The 16024-nt window shown below is 34.8% G+C and overlaps 1 pseudogene; it reads left to right on the top strand.

Moving 5' to 3' along the window:
- The first annotated feature begins 5915 nt into the window (after nt 1-5915).
- On the top strand, nt 5916-15775 carry LOC122747716 (annotated as a pseudogene).
- Nucleotides 15776-16024: the final 249 nt, after the last annotated feature.

A 16024-nucleotide genomic window follows, 5' to 3' on the forward strand; every position in this document is an offset into this window, starting at 1 on the left:
GTTGGGGAATGAGTAGTATTCTTTTATGTTTGATTCAGTTCTCTATATATTTTAGCTATGAGGCATTTATCAGAAACACTATCAAAGTTGTTTTCCAGCTTTCTGCTTTCCTTTTAAATTTGTTTGCATTGGTTTTGTTTGTGCAAAACCTTTTTAATTTAATGTAGTCAAAATGATCCACTCTGTATTTCATAATGTTCTCTATCTCATCTTTGGTCATAAATTCTTCCACTCTCCATAGATCTGATAAGTAAACTGTTTCTTCCTTTTCTAATTTGCCTATGATATCACCCTTTATGTCTAGATCATGCATTCATTTTGAGTTTACTTTCATGTATGGTATAAGATGTTGGTCTATGCCTAGTTTCTGCCATACTATTTTTGATTTTTTCCAGATGTTTTTGTCAAATAGTGAGTTCTTATCCTGGAGGCTAGAGTATTTGGCTTTATCAAATAGGAGATTGGGATCTATGAACTGATCCAACCATTCTGGAGAGCAATTTGGAACCATGCCCAAAGGGCCATAAAACTGTGCATATCCTTTGACCAAGCATTACCACTACTAGGTCTATATCCCAAAGAGATCATAAAAAAGGAAAAGTTCCCACATGTATAAAAATATTTATAGATGCTCTTTTTGTGGTTGCAAAGAATTGGAAATTGAGGGGATGCCTATCAATTGGAGAACAACTAAACAAGTTGGGGTATATGAATGTAATAGAATACTATTGTGCTGTGAGAAATGATAAGCAGATGGGTTTCAGAAAAAAACTGGAAAGACTTATATGAATTGATGCCGAGCGAAATGAGCAGAACCAAAAGAACATTGTACACAGTATCAACAATACCGTGTGATGATCAGCTGTGATAGACTTAACTATTCTCAGTAATACAATGATTCAAGACATTGCCAAAAGACTTATGGTGGAAAATGCTCTCTGAATTCAGAAAAAGAACTATGGAGTCTGAATGCAAATTGAAGCATACTATTTTAACTTGTTGCTTTTTTTGTTGTTGTTTATCTTTTGTTGTTTTTTCCTTTTATTCTGATTCTTCTCTGACAACATGGTTAATGTGGAAATAAGTTTAACACGATTATAATGTATAAAGCCTGCTGGCTTTGGGAGGGTGGGAGAAAAATTTAGAACTCAAAAAAATCTTTACATGTCATTGGAAAAAAATTTTAAAAATCAAATCAAATTAAATTAAAAAATAAAGGTATAAGTGACAAAACAGAAAAAAGGTTAAAATATTTTAGTTAACAAACATTTCTCTTCAGATTGAATAAATCTTTTCACCTCTGACTAAATTGATTTGTAAATACCTATTTCATAACTTCTGAGATCTATAGTTCCAATTACTAACTCACATGTTGAATTAGCTAGATAATGATTTGATTTCAGAACACTTTCTTAAATACAAATGCAATGAGAAAGTCCTGTGATGAATGAAAAATGTATGAAAAAAAGTTTCTGGGTAATTAATAATCAATCTATTAATTAGGCTAGCTAATAATAAATAAGTTGATGATCAGTGATTTCTCTCAGTAACCAAAGACAGAGACATGAAGAGACCAAAAGCCTTAATATATTTTTGGAAAAGGGCACTCCTGATACTATTTCATTGTTGGTAGAATTATGAACTGATCCATTTTGGACAGCAACCTGTAATTATACCTCAAATCATTATTAAGCTGCTTATACTCTGATCCAGAGATAACACTACTAAGTCTATTTCCAAAGATGACTAGGGAAAAAGGAAAAGAAACTTAATGTTCTGAAATATTGGTAGCAGCTCTCTTCGTGGTGGCAAAGAACTAGAAATTACAGAGAGGTCCTTCAATTGCATAGTGGCTGAACAAGTTGTGGTATATGATTGTGATGGAATACTACTGTGCTATAAAAAATTATGGGCTCAATGATCTTAGAAAAACATGGATAGACTTGTACAAAATTATAAAGAGTAAAATGAGCAGAACCAAGAGAACATTGTGAACAGTAACTGCAATATTATTTTTAAAACAACTTTGAGTGACTAAGTAATTTTATAATTATAAATACCCAAATTAACAACAAAGGGCCTATGAAGGAAGATATTATCTACATTCAGAGAAAAAACAAATAAATAGAAGTATGTATATAATGATTTTACATATATGCATATTTCTGTTTAATGGTAGCCATGGGGGGGGAGAAAAAAAGAAGAGGAAAAATAAATAAATTTATGTGATAATTTTATTATATATATTTAAAAGGAATATCAAGTTGTACATAATAGAGTCACAATTTCATGTGCAATCATCATTTTATTATATTATGTTATAGAAATATAACAATTCTATTCCATAAATTAAAATAATTTTTTTATAAGGAAAAGGAGGTTTCCCTGACAGATAAAATCAACCCTGATTGGTGAACTATTAATGAAAGGGTGGGCATTTAAATGAGGAAGTGGGCCAAAAGTATTCAGCTCCTTCGGCTGAGAACAGTGGCTTAATCATGAGATTCTGTTGCCTCCAACAACCTGGATAAAAGAATCTGTCTCTACCCATACAACTCTTATTTTCTTCATGAGGTTGGTCACCCTAAACTCCATTGCAAGTGCACAAGGGTATAAGTTCAATGCTTTGGTGCAGAAATTCATCTAGATTAGATTCTGTTTATACTCTAAGCATGTACAGTGAAGATTAGGGCAATCTCATCTATCAGGTATGACCTTCAGAGACTGGCTGACTTGCCTACAGTGGCTATTTCTTGCATGAGGATTAAAAAGGACTGGATCCTGATTATTAATGGGTTATTAATATGATAGAAAGTAAGAATTTCTTTCAGTTTTTGGCTAGTTCTCTTCCTCCTTAGCTTTCTAGGAATGCAAAGAGGAAAATAACTCAATGGCAAAACATTTTAGAAGAAACTTGCTGCAATGCTTTTCTTTCTTTTTGAACACAGTTTATTGAGAATTATGTATTTCATAATAAACTCATTTAATCAAACCTAATTATACACTTTATCTTACTTAGTCATTCTGTAGTGAATCAATTTTTTAGGTTTACTGTTTTATATTCATGCTGAAACACAAAACTAGATTTGAGAATAGTGGTTCTTAAAACTGAGGCACATTTGATATTAGTAAAATATTGGCTTCTAAATCCAATAAAAAATCCTCCAGAGTCATTGATACTTCATAATAGTAGTTGATATTTCTATGGCTTTTTCAAGTCTACAAAAGTCTTTTCTTCATAAAAATTCTGTGAATTACATAGTCTAAATGTCATCTCAATTTTCAGATATGGAAACTAGCTAAGAGCAATTGAGTGACTTGCTCAAGGTCATATGAAAATGTCAAGTAGAACTGAGCTTGAGATGTGGGTTTCTTGATCACACATATAGCACTCTTTCTATTGCCCTTCACTGCCTTGCACAGAACATACATGGGCCTCTGTGTGAGGTTCAATGAGATCACAGTTTTATGATAAAATAGAAATGCTACTCAATTGCTTTATTTTGTTTTCTTTTGACTTCGAGTTGTAAATGCAGATGTTTCCACATCCAGGGAACCTTTGGTATTGACGAGAGATCCAGGGGACTGGGATTTATTTGCACACTGAGTCATATGTAATTGAATTACTTGGACATCTTATCTGAAGAATCTTAGGAAAGATTTGCTTTCATAACTTTACTTCCCTGCTTATGATAGCTTTCTTTTAATTGCCTATTGGATCAAGGCCAGCCTACCCAGTCTACATTAAAAGCTCTCTGCCAACTGGCTTCATCTTACCTGTCTAACATTATCTCTCTCTATGCTCTCACATAAATCCTCCACTCAAATCTTGGCATCTTCCTTATTTCCTCCACCGCACTGAATTTAGAATTATAGGACACATGCTAAAATTCTTGGCACTGCCATTTACTACCATTTGACTTTGAGCAGATTACTGAACCTGGGATGCCTCAATTTCCTCATCTCTAAAATGAGGAAGTATAATTTCACTGGTTAATAGCTAGCATTTATATAACATTTCAAGGTTTAAAAAACACTTTACAATATTATCTCATTTGATCCCCACCACAACCCTATGAGGTCAGTGCTATTATTATCCCCATTTTACAGATAAGGAAACTGGGGCCGAGAGAGGGTAAGTGACTTATCCAAGGTCACATAGCTGGTGTGTGAGGCAGGATTCTAAGTCAAGTCTTACTGACTCCAAGTACAGCATTGTATGCACTGAGACATCTAGCTGCCCCTCTAAAGTCCTTTAAAGTTCTAAATATATGATCCTATGAGGAAAATCCCATTTATACTTCTGGGCTTTTGTTCATACTATAACATCTCCCCTCTCATTTTAAAATGCCCTATTCATTCCTCTACATCTATCTAAATTCTTTAAGTTCTTTCAAGGTTTAGTTCCTAGCACACAGTTATATATTTTTCTACCCCTCCCTCTGCCCCAATTACATGGAAAACAATTTTTAACACTTGTTTTTTTTTTTAATTTTGAGTTCCAAATTCTCCCATTCCCTCATTTCCACCCCCTCCTCCCTTTCACTGAGAAGGCAAACAATTTTATACAGGTTATATATGTGCAATTATGTAAAACAGTTCCATATTAGTCATGTTGTGAAAGAAAACACAGACTCCTCTTAAACAAACAAGAGAAATAAAGTTTTAAAAAGTATGTTTCAATCTGCATTCAGTCTCCATCATTTCTTTCTCTGGAGATGGATAGCATTTTCCATCATAAGTCCTTTGAAATTGTGTTGGATCAATTCATTGCTGAGAATAGTGAATTTACAGTCATTCATTGTACAATATTTCTGTTACTGTATACAATGTTCTGGTTCTGCACATTTCACTTTGTATAAGTTTGTGTGAGTCTTTCCAGGTTTTTCTGAGAGCATCCTGCTCATAATTTCTTGTAGTACATTAGTATTCCATCAAAATCATGTACTACAACTTGTCTAGCCATTCCCCAATTGATGGGTATCCTCTCAATTTCCAATTCTTTGTCACCACAAAAAAGAGCTGCTATAAATATCTTTGAACATATAGATCCTTTTATTTTTTGATTTTTATCTCCTTTGGATACAGACATCACTGTGATATTGCTGAGTCAAAGGGTATGCATGGTTTTATAGCACTTTGGGCATAGTTTCAAATTACTTCTGAAAATGTTTGAATCAATTTACAACTCCACCAACAGTGCACCAGTGTCCCAATTTTCCCACATCCTCTCCAACATTTATCATTTTCCTTTTTTTGTCATATTATCCAATCTGAAAGGTATGGGGTGGTACCTCAGAGTTGTTTTAATGTGCATTTCTCTAATCAATAGTGATTTAGAGAATTTTTTTCACAAAGCTACATATACATATACATACTGTAGTGAATCTTTAGAATTATAACCTGATGATGTTAAAAAGTAATCTAGTCTCTTAAAGAGGTGAGGTAGGGAGTGAAATGAAATCTAAGTTGGTCCTTAGACAACAGGCATATAGTTGTTTTTGTTTTTTGGAATTGTACACAGAGAAATTTGAGTTTGGGCTCCACTAACCTAACTTTTAGAAAACTTAGGGTCCCTTACATACTGTGAGAAGACATCAGAACTGGATTTTTCTAAGAAAAATGAAATGACAATCCAATTTATGTAATTATATATATATATGATTATACATATACACACATACATATGCATATTTTTGTACATGTGTATTGAGTGTGTATATCTATATCTATATATTTTTAAGAATGCTAGACTAGTTTTCTCCATTTTGTAGACTATAAGGGCAACTTTAAACATTTTGTGATGTAAAGGAACATTGCTCTGGGTTGGAGGTCAGAACTTCTAAATTCCAAACCAATTTATGTTTGAGTTAGATCTGATGACAAGTCTCAGAGCTATAAATCAATCAGTCAACATGTATTTGCTGAGTAGTTTCTATGAACCAGTTTCTGGGGTAAGTGGTATAGGAGGTACAGAGAAGAGTAAGACATAGTTCCTGCCCTAAAGGTTCTTGTAAATAACTTGAAGAGACAAGATTGACGCACAAGAAATGATTACACCATATAATTAAGTACTAAGTGGTATGTCCAAAAATTTAATGGAATAGGAGTTCAAAGAGGGAGAGATCACTGTGGATGAATAGCTTCATGAAGAAGATAGGACTTGAATGGGGCTTTGATTGATAGGGATGACTTGAATAGGCAGAGAGGAGAGGAGAGGACATTTACAGGTGGTGCAGCATCTTGAGTGAAAAAAATCAGTGTTGTGTGCATGGGGAACAGACAGTAAGATGTGCAAAGGCTCATAAAAAGTGGTGGGAAATAAGGATAATTTAGTAGGGTTGGGCTTTCACTAACAGCAGAAGAACTTAGAATTAATGCCATAGGTAATGGGGAACTATTGTAAGGGCTTGAACATGAAATTGATATGATTAATTGATTCAAGTGGTATCAAGGAAAGATTACTCAGGAGGACGAATTTCAAGGGAGAGAGACTGGAGAATACAAAACCATTTATGAAAACCATTTATGTTGCAGTAATACATATTTGGAGGAATGTGAGAAACTGGTTTGGGTATCACTAAGGACATAGATTTAATTTTTTTTTTACTCCATGTTGGAAGCTAATTGCAAGGAGGAATTAAATCCTTCTTTGTATTTGTACCCTCAGTAACTAGAATAATACCATATTTGTAGTAGTGCTTAATAAATGCTTATTGATTGATTAAAAGTCAATGAGAGGGGGCAGCTAGGCAGCACAGTGGAAAAATCATCAGACCTGGATTCAGGAGGACCCGAGTTCAAATCCAGCCTCAGACACTTGACATTTACTAGCTGTGTGACCCTGGGTAAGTCACTTAACCCTCATTGCCCTGTCCTGCCCCCCAAAAAACAAAGAAAAGAAAGAGAAAAAAGAAAAGAAGAGAAATAAAGTCAATCAGAGGAGTGGGGACAAAAGTTTTGATTTGGGAGATTAGAATGTTGGTGGTGCCATTAATAGCAATGGAAAGTTGAGAATAGGAAGGGGATGGTTACTTTACAGAAGCCAAAAATAATTAATTTTATATGTAGTTTCAAAAAACCAAACCAACCAAGTAAATAATTTCAGATTTTCCAGAGCTATTCCTGGTGCTACATTCTAGTGTGGATCTTGTTAAACACATGGAAGAAGCACTATTCTTTTGGTTTCAGCCACTAGTTCTGGGCTGTCTGTCTAAAGTCAATTTCAGTGCCTCTGTTTTAGAGGGAGGGAATACAGCAGATGGTAGGTGCTGCATCAGTTTCAATCCAGCGAATGTGTCAAAAAGTTCCAGGGCAACTGTAAAATCAACTACCTGGGAAAACAACCAATCTTACCTTAATCTCTCTTACTCTCTTGTAGATTGTTTTTTGGTGAATTTCCTTTATCTTTTCTTTCATTACACTGCCTCAGAAAATTTAAGGGTGAGTTCCTGAGGTGAATTCAATGTTCAACTTGATTTTCAATCCTTCTTTATATTAGAGCTCATACTTTGCTCAACAAGAATTTCTTTACCACAACTTTGATTTAGTTATAGCAGTGAAGCACTCAAGTTAAGAAGATCAGATGAGAAAACATGCATAAAAAGTATTTTGCAATTTAAAGTACTATGTAAATGTTAGCTATTATTATTATTATTATTATTATATACTATTGACAAGTTGGATAAAGCATCTCAAGCTAATCTTAGAAATGGAAAACTAAACTGATTTGAGCTAAATCAATTCTTTTCTGAAAATAGGTGTCTATTCAAAAGGTTACTGATAAAGAAGTTGTTTGATTCTCCCTTTTGCCCATTCATCTTTATGATAGAGTATTGGACTTAGAGTCAGGAAAACCTGATTTCAAATCCTGCTTCAGACACTAGCTCTGTGACCCTGGACAAATCATTTAACCCCCTTTCAAGCTCATTTTCCTTACCCATAAGATGGGATTATAATGATAGCCTAATAGGGCTGTTGTGAGGATCAAGTGAGATATACACACACATATACAGATATGCATATAAACATATATGTTGCTCTTTAATATTATATATATGCTGCATTGTAAATTTTAAAGTACCATAACATGTTAGTTATTGTTTTAGCAAAATATGCATTTCCTAGATATTGAAAAATAGTTTAATGAAGTTATTAGATAGGTCTTCCAATTTCTCTCATCTCATTCACTTCTCAACCCTTTGTAGTATGCATACTGACCTCATCAATAAAATGAAACTGCTCTCTCTTAATCGCCAAATCTGATGTTCTCTTCTTAGCCTCCATACTTCTTTTGCCTTTTTTAAAATTTAAAAAATTTTTTTAGCATTTGACACTGTTGAACATTTTCTTCTCTGGGATATCTTCTTTCCTCTCTCCTTGTCTAGATTATCATCTATCTCCTACCTCAACAATAAACATACCCCAAATCCGAAGTAATTTTCTCTTTCATCTTTATACCTTCACTCTTAGTAATCTCATCAGCATCCATCAGTTCTATTATCATTTTATATAGTGACTCTAAGATTTAGAGATCTGGCCCCAGTTTCATTCTTGAGCTCTAGTCCTACAGTACAAACTTCCTATTGGATATTTCCAATTGGATGTTATGGAGGAATAAAAACTCAACATGTCTAAAATAGAAATCCCTTCTGAACTTCTTTATTTTTGTTAATGGTACCACCATCCTTCATCCAAATTTTCAATCTCAGTGTCATTCTCATCATTTTCCTTCTCCACCTATCCATAAATTTGTCAAATCTTGCTTCTAACTCCACAGTATATTTTGTATATGACCTCTTTTCATTATACCCATGCCTTTAATCTTACTTTATTTAGGCCCTTATCACTTTTCTCCTGAAGTTTTGCAAAAGCATCCTATTTGGTCTCTCTTCCTTATCCACTCCATCCTTCATTCCAAAATGATATTCCTAAAGCAGAGACTTATAAAACTCTGGCTACACCACTTGGAATGCCACAGAACCAGATTAAAATGTAATTGGGAAATATTGCACAAAATGAATATAGAATAACATATAAATAACTACATTTTAATGTTATGTTTCATAATATTTAATGTAATCTTTAATTTAAATTAGTAAGTGGTCTACAGTGCTCCTCATGTATGGATTAGTGGCTCCCATTTCTCTTTCAGCTTGACATCACTGCCCTAAAGTTCAAATCTGATTGCTACTCCAGTGGCTCCCTATTGCCTCTAGGATGAAATACAAACTCCTCTGTTTGGCATTTAGAATTGTTCATGATCTGGCACAATCTGTCACTCTAGGCTTATACTTTACTCTGAATATATCTTGTATATTCCAAGTTGCTTGTTTCCTTCATCAGAATGTATACTCTTTTCAAGGCAAGCACTACATATCCTCAGTTTATGGCACAATGTCTGGCACATACTAAGCACTTAAACATTTGTTGACCCACTGACTTATGCAACCTTGGACAACCCACGTAACCTCTGGAGCTCATTTTTTTCATCTGTAAAATGAGGGGATTATGATACCTTCTAAGGTCCCTTCCAGATCTAAGCATATGATTCACTATGATCAGGTACTGAATGGTGCATACTTGGAATAATGGACATCTTGGAAATAATTGAATCATTCATTTTACATCATATGATTTGATGCTGAAAACTAATCCAAAAGTATACAGAGTTTATAAAATATATTTCAATTTACAGAAAAATAAGGTTTTCTAAGATGGTAGCCTGCCAGGATTTTTAATGTTCTATGCCTGGTATGGTAGCACTTTTGTGACCAGCCACTAGAGCTGGAAAAATTGGGCTGTCAATTTTCTTATTGACAATGGCATAATTTACTTCCTTAGTAAACTCAATTAGTGTTATAGCAATGGATAAGGAGAAGTCCTTAAACTCATTCCATCCCATAAAAGAATTAGTTGCCCCATAATTGCATAGTGGAAAGCAAGGAAGTGCTTTCCTAATCTTAAAAGTACCATCCAGTGCTTAGTTACATGGTTATTTGGTGTTAGATGAGGGCTATTTTTCTGACAGAAAATTGCTTATAATAATTTAATTCAGCTAGAGTATCTAGGTTCACCTAGAGTTTGTGAAATAAATGTCAAGAGCTTGAGAAATTTATATGGCTTGTCATTTTGTTTAACGTATCTTCAAGCTTTGCTAAGAGTCAATGACTTCCTGAGGCAGTCTTATTCAATTCCTTTTACAGGATCAATTTGAAGTCTGCTTCAATATTTTGATAGACACAGTATAATTTGTTTTCTTTGTCATTTCCAGAAATTTGCCTGTTCTCACAGAGTTATCATAGAAGAGGAGTAGTTGCAGGGGCCTGTCCTTTGAGTCAAAAAGATCTGAATTTAAGTACTTCCTTTGACACATGCTATCAGTGTGACTATGGGAAAGTCACAATCTCCTAGTGTCACAGTTCACTCATTAAGACTATAAATTGTTGTCATATCCTTTGTTCCCAAAGAGGACCATGAGATGTCATGACTTGCACCGAAATGGATTTTTAAGTCAGAAAGGCCTGGGCAAGGTCAACCTCCAGAGCCATCTGGGTCCAGTGGCAAGATACATATCAAGATGCCTGGTGATGATCCAGGGTGTTTCAGGCAGTTGACTTTAAGTGACTTGCCCAGGGTCCTACAACTAGTAAGTGTCTGAGGAGAGATTTGAATTTAGGTCCTCCCAACTTCAGGACCACTGCTCTATTCACTGCACCACCTAAATGCTTCAAGACTATAAATTACAGAAGGAAGAAAGAAGGAAACATTTAATAAATGCCTATTGTGTGTCAGGCGCTTGACAAATATTTCATTTGATCATCTGGGAGCAGGTAGGTGGTGCAGTGGATAGAGCACCGGCCCTGGAGTCAGGAAGACCTGAGTTCAAATCCAGCCTCAGACACTTGACATGCACCCTGGGCAAGTCGCTTAACCCCAATTGCCTCACCCCCCAAGAACCAAAATAAAAAATTCATTTGATCATGCAACAATGCTTGGAACTAGGTGCTATTAATATTAATTTTAAATTAATTATTAATATTAATTAGAAAATATAAAGCAGAGCTGGGGTATAAAGGAAGAATAACCTAAGGGAATAAGGTTTAGGTCTTGGTGAAAGCCATTTCTTCTAACTTCTCCCATGTGTTATAATAGATGGAGAATTGGATCTAGAGTTAGGGAGACCTGAAAATGAACTCTCTCTGATATTTATGAGTTGAGTGAACCTGGGTAAATCACTTAGCTTTTTTAATAGAGCCTTGATTTCCTCCTGTGTAAAGTCTGTTTGTGTGAGAGGTTAATAATAATTGCACTAGCTAAACAACAAAATTTATGTAAGTTGAATCTTCAATAAGCTTTAAAGGTCTGTATAAACATGAAATATTATTCTTACCCACAGGACTACTAATTCAGGGCATTCAAAGAACAAATAAGAAGGTGCTTATTTAATTTATTTAACTACTTTTTTCTTCCTCTCTCAAGGACAGATGTTGGGCTAGAAATTTTCTAAAAGTTGTACAAGGTTCATTTTATAGGCCAGCTTTGAAAAAAAACATTAGTCAGGTTTATAGTATATGTGTATACGTAAGATACATCTTTGCATAGTTAGAGATGAAAATAATCTTGTGCCCACGGATGCCAAGTTGAATGATCCTTATAGCCTTAGAATGAATCCAACTTGATCATAATAAATTATTTTCTGACTATATTGCTATAATCCACATGCAATCAAGGATTTCATTTAAGATTTTTGCATCTATATTCATTAAAATTTAGTCTACAAGGGCCACCTAGGTGGCTCAGTGGATAAAGCACCAACCCTGGATTCAGGAGTACCTGAGTTCAAATCTGGCCTCAGACACTTGGCACTTACTAGCTGTGTGACCCTGGGGAAGTCACTTAAACCCCTTTCCCCCACCAAAAAAAAAAGACAAAAAAATTTTAATCTACAATCATCTTTCTCTGCTCTCCCTTTCTCTCTCTGATTTAAAAATCAAGACTTTATTTGTAATATAAAAAGAGTTTTGCAGAATGTCTTTATCTATTTTTGAGAATAATTTTTGTAGGATAGATATTAGTTATCCTTTAAATGTGACTAATTTTTTCTTTTGGCACTTATTTTTGAGATCCAGTTGTGCCCATTCTTAAAAACCATGCCAACTTAGTACAACTTGCCAAATCTTCATAGCCTTTTTTTTTTTTTTTTTGCAGGGCAATGAAGGTTAAGTGACTTGCCCAGGGTCACGCAGCTAGTAAGTGTCAAGTGTCTGAGGCTGGCTTTGAACTCAGGTCCTCCTGAATCCAGGGCTAGTGCTTTATCCACTGTGCCAGCTAGCTGCCCCCCCCATAGCCTTTTTTTAAAATGACAGATCACTTCCATGTCACGATGAGAAAATATAAGTGGATTTATTGAAAGTTTCTGTATGTTGTTTTTTTTAAAGACCAAAAATAATCATGGAAAAATTCATTCATTTTTGTAGCTATAGTGCCTAGTACAATACTTGACACCTATTAGGCATTTAATAAATGTTTGCTGATTGATTCAACAAATATTTGAGTACCTACTAATCATAAGGCATGCTGGTAAAGGATGAGTAGACACAACTTCTATAGTATAATTGAGTAGTTTAAATGAGTACACAAAGAATATAGTACAAGTTCCTATATATCATGTGAGTAGTACGGATAGAACTAATTGGCAGTCAACAAAGGAAGAAGAGAGTATTTTTCACTGTGGTATTCAAGGAAGGCTTCATGAAGAAGGCAGACACTGATCTGGGCTTTGAAATATTATTCATATTTTGATGAATAAAAACAGGGGGATAAGAGGGTATTTTAGGCATCAGGGATTTTCTAATAGTGATATCTTACTACATAGATTGTCATTGACTCTGGGAATATTAAAGTTATTTTCCTTATTATATATAAACTTGTATTTTGCACCAGATAAACTTATTTTTGGCTAGATAGAGTAACCCTTTCATAGGCCCATCTATCACAGTGGATAAAGTATTTGTCCATGAGTCGGAAAGATCTAAGTTCCAATCCTGATTCAGATACTTAATAGTCATGTGACCCTGGGAAAGTCAATTAACCTTTGTAAGCAACAGTTTCCTTATCTGTAAAGTGTGGATAAAAACAGCTTCTGCCACCCAGAATTGTTGCGAGGATAAAATAAGATTATATTTGTAAAATACTTTGTGAAACCTAAAAGACTATATCAATGCTAATTATGATGATAATGTTGATGAAGAATGGCAAAATTACAGATCCATTAAAAAATTTTTTTTTTGGTGAGGCAATTGAGGTTAAGTGACTTGCCCAGGGTCACACAGCTAGTAATTGTTAAGTGTCTGAGGCGGGATTTGAACTCAGGTCTTCCTGAATCCAGGGCTGGTGCTCTATCCACTGTGCCACCTAGCTGCCCCACAGATCCATTATTGAAGGAAAGAATGCATTCTCTAATCTCAGACAGATTTGTTGATTTTATGTAAGGACATAAAGGAATCAGGAGGGAAGGAAAAAAGAGATTAAATAGAAATCCTTGTTCAAATAGATCTAATAGAAAATGAATTTCAATTGACTCAATATATAGAGTAAACATCAATAAACTAATTTCTGTTGAAAGTCATTAATTAGCTTAAGCTAAATTGTGTTTTTACATGCATTATATCTAAATCCAAAAATGTTCTTTAGAAGTCTTAGATGCAAGTGGTATTTTAAAAAATTTGGAATCCCAAGTCTACCCACCTTTTAAAGCATTTAGAAATAGAAATGATATATCTGATTGATTGTGGAAGTCTTTAAACAAGACAGAGAACACCTATCTGTGGATATGGGTGCAATTCTCAAAAGTATAGTATAGACTCTGTGTTAGTCTAATTTATCAGGAATGCTGATTGTTTCAAACTCCTGTAATCAATTATCCTCATTTTAAAACAATTCCTACACATAACTTATCTTACTTATCTTTAAATGCTGAAATTTAGAATATTTGACATAACTATTTTGTTTAATTTTTGCTTATAATTTTCTTTTTCTTTCTTTTTTTATTTTGGTGTGGGGCAATGAGGGTTAAGTGACTTGCCCAGGGTCACACAGCTAGTAAGTGTTAAGTATCTGAGGCTGGATTTGAACTCAGGTCCTTCTGAAACCAGGGCTGGTGCTTTATCCACTGCATCACCTAGCTGCCCCTATAATTTTATTTTTTTAAACATTTAATCACAACTCATTTGCATGAGAGTAGATAGTCAAAGGATTCTTAAAGAAAAATCGGTAAATTTCTTGAATTGGCAATGCCATAGTAGAAACTACAAGTTCTCTCTCTCCCTTCTCTCCCTATATGTATGTAGATGTCCTATATTTGTTCTTCAAATTGTGGTTTTTAAAATTATATGTGGTCACCCTATTTCTGTCCCAAGTTTGGGGAAATTAGCTGGGGTTTCTAATATATTGCTACTTATAAATTAGCTTTAGCACCAGTTTGGGGGCATTAAGCATTTATTAAAGCATATTAGATATTAGTAAAGAGAGACAGCACATGGATCAGAAAGTTAGGAAAGCCTACGTAGGATAGAGGAGGAGAGAGAAAAGGGCACCACCACCTCCGAGTCTCAGGTCAAAAAGGAAGTCCCTATCCCTCTGTGAGTGGAACCCTGGAACAAGTCTGGAGGAGAGATGGTCCCAACATCATCCAAATTCGTTGGTTCACTGGACTTGAGGGTAGTCCATGAGCAGAATGTACCCAAGTCAGAGCTCAAAGAATATACCCTCTGAGGGCCAGGCCCTCAGGTAGGCGTGGTTTCAACCAAGTCAATTTCAAGTGAGTTAATCAGCAAAGTCAATTCAATCAATCTCAATATTATCCTCTCAAGCAAGCAGGGCCCCTGGGCATCCCCAAACCCATTATTTTCTCACAAAATCAAATCATGAATTAAATAATATCAAGCCAAAGAACTTAGTGGATAGGTCATAGAAATAATTAGAATATATACAGTGATAGAGGGGAACTCATTCCCCAGTTTTTGCCCCTTTTCTACCCACTCTTTGCCTCTGACTCTCACCTGTCATCTAGGATGGAACAGGTCATCTTCACCAAGGAATTCCAAGACCCACAGCCCTCACTGAGAGAATCAAACTACCACTGCAGTAGCATGCAAGTAAACAAATTGCTGCTGATAAGCAGCACCAAAGCAGAAAGGGTTATATAATCTGAATCCCACAGGGACAGAATCCCTTCTTATGGAGTAGCAGCAAATATCAGTAGATCTTTCCCCACCCATATCCTTAACTTTGCCTTTAAAGATAAATGTAAACTAGTGTTTTGGGGAGGAGTTTAAGATTGTTTTTGCTCATAATCTTGTCTCTGGTTTTACAGCTGGAGTCACCTCTCTCTGTTTTTTCTACTCCTTGGATTTTGAGAGAACCCACTTGGCAGCTGATTTTGGGAAATCTAGCCATGAGAGAGAATTCAAAGGCCCAGGAAAGTGCCTAGTGAAAATGACCAAGTCTTATAGAATTTGTGGCTTGTGTCAAGGTTCCAACATCTCACTGAAGGATATTATTATTTATAGAGCAGGCTACTTTGGAATATATGATATAGAAAAAGATACTCCCAAATCCTAAGCATTTGCAACCCTTGACCTTCAAGAAATTTCTATTATCTTTATCCAGTTCAGTCATGTTTGGAGAGGAGTCAGAAAAAGCTCTTAGAAAAAGAGACTCATTTATTGTGATCTGTTATTCATACAATGGAACTGATGATTCAGTATATTGATTTTATTGGTTTGGGAAAAAGAACAGTTACTGTGGGTACAAGGAGATAGATCAACTTGGACCATCTAATTTAAATTCTATTTTGTAGGACCATAAATTTGTCGGTAAGCATTTATTTTTAAAAAATCATGTCTCCCATTTGTACTTAAGCACTATGTAAACTATTTTGCATAGCTGGAAAAAAAGAAAATACACATCATTATTGCATGGATTAAAATATACAATAGCTGGCATTTACAAATAACTTTAT

The sequence above is a fragment of the Dromiciops gliroides genome, chromosome 3 (genome assembly GCF_019393635.1).
Source record: "Dromiciops gliroides isolate mDroGli1 chromosome 3, mDroGli1.pri, whole genome shotgun sequence".
NCBI lineage: Eukaryota > Metazoa > Chordata > Mammalia > Microbiotheria > Microbiotheriidae > Dromiciops > Dromiciops gliroides.